We start from the raw sequence: 7,100 nt of genomic DNA on the forward strand, positions 1-7,100 counted from the left end.
TCCTTTGTTTTTTAAGCTTCATCTTTGGTCCTCAGGTCTTCATCCTTGGTCCTAGGGTCCCCACAAGAATTATTAATGAAATTTTAACTAAGTAAAAAATTACAATACAACTTGGCATTATATTAAAAAAAAAACTAATAAAATATACACAATATAATGATATGCAATGATTTTAGGGGATCTTTCAATATTGAATGATCACTTACTATTCATATTATTGGCATTATATTCTCAAGTTTGGTTAATATTTTGTACATATGATGTGTGTGTTGTATGCTACATACACAATATGTATTTGTTTATGGAGACACATGTATATTAGTTATTGTGGGGTATAAGAATTATAGTAAGGTAACTGTGCCACGTGTCATACCCATGGATGAGGAGGACCATTATCTTGCCAAAGAGGCCATGACCTTGGACTGTAAGGTCACGTCAGTAGCACATCATCAGAGGTGGACGTACCGTACCAAAAGAGCTTCGGAGAAGGGGCTAGCACTGGCGTGACTGAAAAGTTGGTGGCTGCCATCACATTTAATATATCCCACCAAATCTCCTAGTTGCATTTATGTGGAGAAGACCCTGAACAATGCTACCTTGGCTGCCGCAAGTCACTGGAGGATTGGGCCTGGATGACCAACAAATGGAGGGCCAAGATCGTCTAAGAAGGGCTATATAATGTAAGGAACCTTCCAGGGACAAGGGATCAAAAAAGGAGGAAAGGGAGAAAAGTACTGTTGTATTACGAACCAAATTTGTAACCAAAACTCAAAAGAAGTGTATATATATAGGATTTAGTCTCCTCAGACTTTGCCGAGGACGATTTACTTTGGGCAAACCAATTGTATTCTCGTTTTCCTCTCATCTTAGCTTACCATAGTTATCTTTTGATTTTTTAGAGCCTAGTTTTTCAGCCAACTCTCTACAAATTCATTGTATTGAACTTTTTGGGCCCAAAAATCATTTTTTCTTCAGGTTGATTCCAAGTCCAGCCCATACAGTTATAAATTTTGCCCCCCCCCCCCCTAAGGTCAAGTTTTGGCTCGGCCACTGTTTGGAAGTATTAAAATGGTTTTTCCTTGCAATTTTCATTATATTAGTTATGTCAAGTTTTTCATTATATTGCTATTACTTATATAATTTTGAAAATCACTATTGGATACTACATATACAATATCAATTCTAATAATTGTACGTGAAATTCTATTGAATACAAAACAAAATTAAAAAAAAATTGGTCCAATAATACCTCCAAAATTGAATGGGAATACGTGCATAGGAACATTCAGCTTAATTACAATTTTTTAAATTCAAGATCTTTGCATACAAAATATTTGAATAGAAATAGTATAAAAAATTTGCTCATTAATTTAGAAAAAAAGAAAAAAGCTAAAATCTAAACAATTTAATTTTTATGGATAGCTAACAAAATTACAATTTTTTAGGTTCAAGATCTTCGCATACAAAATTTTTGAATAAAAACAGTATAAAAAATATACTCATTAGTTTAGAAAAAAAAAGTAACAGCAAAAATCTAAATAATTTAATATTTATAGAAAGCTAACAAAAACAAAATTCAATTTTGATTCTACTTGAATTTTCTCTAAACTTTGGTAATATATATATTACCTATTTTGTAATGGACTATACATAGTCATGGTATATTACATAAATGACTTACTTATAAATTTGAATTATTTTTAGCTACACAAAAAAATAGCTCATAAATATAAAATCATTCAAACTTTGCTTCCTCTAATTTTATATATAGAGTTAGATATAAGATTATATATTTTTAAAATTGTTTATTTATATTGGACTCTTTGTTTTCTACACTGAATAACTCACTTGATACAAAAAATTTTAAAGCTTAGATTAGATGAGAAACGTCTATACTGAATTAACTCACTTGACACAAAAATTTAAAAGCTTAGATTAGATACGAAACATGGCACAAAATTAAAATCTAATTGAATTCCAATTTGAAATATAATTAGATTTTCTCTCAGTTTTGACTATTAATATATGTGTGTGTGTGTACGCGCGTGCGTGTGTATAGATTTTTAGTTATACAAAAAAAGGCTCACAAATATAAAATCATTCGAAATTATGTTTTTTATAGTTAATTTATATTGGATTCCTCGTTTTCTACACTAAATTAACTTATTTGGCACATATTTTTTTTAAAAAAAAACTTAGATTAGATAGGACACATGATGCAAAATTAAACTCTAATTAAAATCCAATTTTTATACTGAATTAACTTACTTGGCATAAAAATTTAAAAATTTAAATTAGATTGAACATGTGGCGTAAAATTAGACCCTAATGGAATTTAAATTTGAAATATAATTTGATTTTTTCTCAGTTTTACTTATATATATATATATATATATATATATATATATATATATATATATATATGAGTCCGAATTTGATAAGGATGGAGTGTAAAATCCATATTTTACACCATTCAATAAGAAATTGACATATTAGCTTTTTACTTAAAACTCAATACATCTTATTATACCTAATAACACTACATCAATTTTTTACTTAAAACATGAAATATGGTATTTATTAAAATATTATCATATGTGATCAGAAGTATTTATGTTTTGGTAATATGATGATGTATCATATCCTTATTGGAGGGTGTTAACCAAAGAGTTTACATCAAGTCCTTACAGAAAGAGATTTGAGCCAGGTTAAGGATTTGCCCAACGATCATTGAAAGCTCAACATTGCAACCTATAATTATTGAATAAAAAACTAGGTTTTACAAAAAATGAAAGATCGTATTTTAACAAACTCTTTGATTTTGTACATTAAAAAGGAAATTATTGCTAAATTTAGTATATAATTAATTATAGATAAATTTAATGATACAAAAGAATTTCAAGTTCCATTTTAAATATATCCTATATGACTAGATTAAAATATATTAGAAATAATTATTCACTTATTTGTATCTTTATTTTGTATATATTTAATGGATAGTAGTTGTAAGTGCACAATTGCACCTGGACCCAAAGACAATTATGGGCTCAGGCCCAATGAGCCTTAAACAATGAAATTTGTAGAGTGTGGGCTAGAAATCTAGATTAGAGGTACTGAGAACTTGATAACAGACTATGGTGTGCAAACACTTGTAAATAATGAATGATAATTGCAGATGGACCTCCTCGGACGTGAGCCGAGGACTACTTCTGTATTATTTCTCTTTCTTTCTTAAAGATTACAATTCTTTTTCCACCCCCTTGGTTACAGACTCCCCCCCCCCCTAAATACTTCTTCTCCTGATCCTTTATCCACGTGTTCCTCAAATCCCCTCTCCTCTAGATATTTCTTCTCTTAGTACCTTTGAATAGTAACCAGAAGTTTCAGTTCTACTGTTCAGGGGTCACTTCCTCATTAATGCGGCCAGGGAGGTAGGTGTAGAGTCTTTAATGTGGAGGTGGCAGCCTTTGCTCATGATATTTTTCTAACACCGGTGTATCTAGAAGGTTCAGGGTTTTCCCCTCTTAACTAACAGTCTTTCCGGAATTCTGCCTTGACCTTCGTAGTGAATCTCCGAGTTCTCTTGGGTCTGTTCGAGGAGAAACTCACCCTCAGATATGTCCTCGGACCCTCGGCGTATGAGCCGATTCGTAGTACTAACAAATTCTTAGCTCAATAACAGATCGGCCCTCCTTGCTAGAACTCAAAGGCCCAAATGCCCGCTTGGGTCCTTTTACTCCCCACAGTAGTTTTATTTTTTATTTATTTATTCTTTATATAATAAAAAAATTGAGCTTGCAAGTGTAGTCACTGTTCCTAACTCACTTAAACCTTATTTTTTTTCATGTATTAATTAAGTTTTAATAAATTTCTTATTCTTGAATGATCAAATTTTGTTGTCAATGTTTTAGCCCCTGAAACAAATTCCTGGATATATGTATATCCAAAAGTTCTATCAAGTTTCAATATGTGTTGAAAACTTGAAATACTGAAATGTCATTTCATGAGTCCTCTTGGACATCTTCTAAAGCTCGTTTTATATTATGCACCCTACTTTAGTTCAATGGAAATATGTACAATGCCAGTGTATATATCTTGGTTGCTTTATAAAAATGTCAACACTCAAATCTCAATAGTATAGCCAGTAAAGTACAGGATATCCAACTTAATTAATATACAACAGCTACAGATCATAGTTATAATATAAATAGATAATACCACTAGAACTGTAGCATTCATACATTCGGACCATTCCTTTCTGCTCTTTTTCATTGTTAATACGAGCAATATTAATGACCTCTTCAAATCTTACGTGAGCAAGCTTACATGCTGCAGAAGTTGGGTGCAGAAACAGCCCTTCTGCTGCAAATTAATGATTCCTTGTATATATTATTAGATATGGGATTAATAATGCTAGCTCTTTGTTAGATTAATAATATTGCGACAGTTCTAGCTAGAGAAGTTATTACGCTTTTGTTTGGTATAAAATATATCCCACTGTTCCACTTGTAGGATATTTTATTCACTTCTTTGTAATAATCATCCAAGTCTACGCCTTTTTCATCAAGCAAAATATGAACTGTCACTAATTTATCTATAAAACTTAGAATGAAAAAGAAAAAGAAAAAAAATAGAGATAGTCTCAATTAGTTGTCTGATAATACATATCTTTGTCGGTTGCAGCATTTTGAAAACTAACTAGACAACTAGTTCTTGAGCCTGCACAATTTGTACAACCTTGAGTTTTTGAAAGAATATTTAACTGGCGATCGTGGCCTCAAATTCTAGGTGGTTGACTAATCACATTAAGCGTGAAAACATTTGCAGATTTCAATTTACTATTAATTGTCGAGATTCGGTGGGTCTGTAAGAGACATCAAGAACAAGAAGATGGATTGTTACTTAGCATGGTATATTTGGTCCTGACACTGTCTTCATTGGGGTTTGTCTTCTAGCTCGTGCAACAGACATTTGATTTGAAGGGAAATAATTTTTACATTACCAACTTTAACAAGCAAACCTTCTTATCACACTGTAACAAAAAATGTATGGCTTGCTTCACTTCACAACAATGGAATAATTGTATAAAATTGATGGTAATAATTTTATATAAGGAATAACCTTCCTCGGGCAAGGAGTGTCATTTTATATATATATATATATATCATATTCGTCGCAACTTGGAACATTCACTTATTTAAATTTGGGGAACTCAAATTAATAATCATATGTTAGTTGGAAATGTTCCATGAGTAATCACATTGATATGCAAAGAAGTATGTTATAACTAGGAAGAAACAGTTGGTGCCACATCATAGCTGATCAAACTAATAAGGTACCCAAATTAACTGACTATATTGACTTTGTTGATTTAGTAATAGAAGAAGTTATTCACTTTTATACACGGGAAGAGTCCTCGCTCCTCTCATACTCATTATGACAGGAGGTATGAGAGGAGGGAGGACTCCTTTACAAATGAATAATTTTCCCTATAATAGAACATTGTATGAGAAAGCTTTCTAATCAAACAAAGTATAATTAGTGATATGAATATGATCTTTCTATTGACTTTATTACTAACTTAAGTATCAGAATTATGAGATTGATGTCACTCCCATTATTTTCAATTTTTGGCCGGCATTTTATCCATCTGTCAATAATATAACCAAAAGAATAAAATGAATTATGAAAACTCCATTGCCTATATTTGATGTGTATCATTATTGTATCTTACTCTCCATAATAATAATAATAATAATAATAATAATAATAATATTACAAGGTGGGCCGGGGAAAGTGTGTGTTATGTTTGGTTGTCATGAAAGTAAGTGAATGAAAATTAAAAAAGAAAAAGAAAAAGGTGAGATGATTTTTTTATTTCATCATTTTTTGATGACGTGGGAGGGAAGGGATTTTATTAAGATGATAATGTAAGATTTTAAAATGTCAAATAAATTATTTTTTTATTATAATTAAGTGACATATAAGCATTCCACTAACCATGTTAACAATTTTTTTCTATTATATAATGATAAGGACAAGAATAAAACACAGTTTAAAGGATTTAGAACTAAATGAAATACTAAATTTGTTGAAGGCCAAAATGAAAATATCCTCAAAGTTGAGAACCAAAAGCATATTTAGAGCTATAATTTATTTAGAGAAAGTAACATCTATTTAATAAGAATTTGTTTAGTATATGATTGCTTTACCCAAAAAGATGAAAGTGCTAACTAGTTTTTTTTTTTTTTTTTTAGAAATAATAAAGTGCTAACTAGTTTATATTAACATAGTTTAGTACTATTTATAACTTTGATAAGAAAATTTTAAAAAACATATATTAGAATTATGTCATAGAAAATGGAGATTTCAAAAGTTTATCACAACGTTAAAATGACATTAGAACATTTAATTTAACTAGAAAGATGTGGGTCCAATTAGCTCAACTGGTAAAATCTCTAATGGTTGAATAAGAAATTTGGAGTTCAATCCCCGCCTACACCAAAAACTGATTGGTGTCTTGGTCTAATAATAAAAAGCTATAATAAGAAGCGGACGCCATATGTTGAAACTCTCTAAAAAATTAAACTAGAATGATGACAAGGAAATATACCACCTTTCAAAACTTATCACTTATGTAGAAACAATAGAACAAGTAAACAAAAAGTGAAAATAAAAACTTATTTGATATGATAAATGTGGAATAGTTAGACAGTTGAAAATGCTCGTCTTATGAAAAAAAATGAAGTTAATAACATTTGATATAAATTCATATTTTTATCAAGATGTTCTAGATTTTTTAAATAATTATTGTAGGGGGCTAAATTAACGATTAAGCCCAAATAGTGGGTAATTGGATTAGGAATGGGAAGCACTATACAATTAATTTGTAGAGGTGGATGATCAAGGTCAACATATCGATCTCTTATAACCACAGGTTTGTAATTAAAGAAAATAGATTAACAAAGATAACAATACAAATAAGGAATTAAGTCAGAAAAAGAGAAATTCTTATTTAAGTTCTTCCTCGGGCAGGCCGAGGAACAACTATTCTTTAGGAATGCACTTCTCTATTTTACAAGGGTCACTTTATAGCTACT

The sequence above is a fragment of the Castanea sativa genome, chromosome 4 (assembly GCF_040712315.1).
Source record: "Castanea sativa cultivar Marrone di Chiusa Pesio chromosome 4, ASM4071231v1".
Taxonomy (NCBI): domain Eukaryota; kingdom Viridiplantae; phylum Streptophyta; class Magnoliopsida; order Fagales; family Fagaceae; genus Castanea; species Castanea sativa.